Source organism: Triticum dicoccoides, chromosome 4B (genome assembly GCF_002162155.2).
Source record: "Triticum dicoccoides isolate Atlit2015 ecotype Zavitan chromosome 4B, WEW_v2.0, whole genome shotgun sequence".
NCBI classification, from domain to species: Eukaryota; Viridiplantae; Streptophyta; class Magnoliopsida; order Poales; family Poaceae; genus Triticum; species Triticum dicoccoides.
The window spans coordinates 536,808,405-536,808,726 of NC_041387.1; positions in this window are offsets into that span (position 1 = coordinate 536,808,405).

Sequence of the window (322 nt, forward strand, 5' to 3'; positions counted from 1 at the left end):
GAAAAGACAGACTAACAAACCAATTAAACTCCTCATATTAAATTAGTATTTTCTCAACCGTGAACACTATTGGTTTGTGGTTTGCCTTTAAACCGACAAATCAGATTTGTTATTCTATGTAGGCACGTACTGGTGGAGGCATCGCCCCTCTCTCTCGTCCGCGACCGTGCCGCCCCCGCGGGCGGCCAGCCGCGCCTTCCCTCCGTCCCCGCGCGCGTTCCCCCGCCCTCCTCCTCCTCCCCGCCGCCGTCGCCGGCGCCCGCCTCGGGCCTGGCCCAGACGGCGTTGGTGGCGGCGGCCCCCAGCCCTTCCCCTTCTAGAG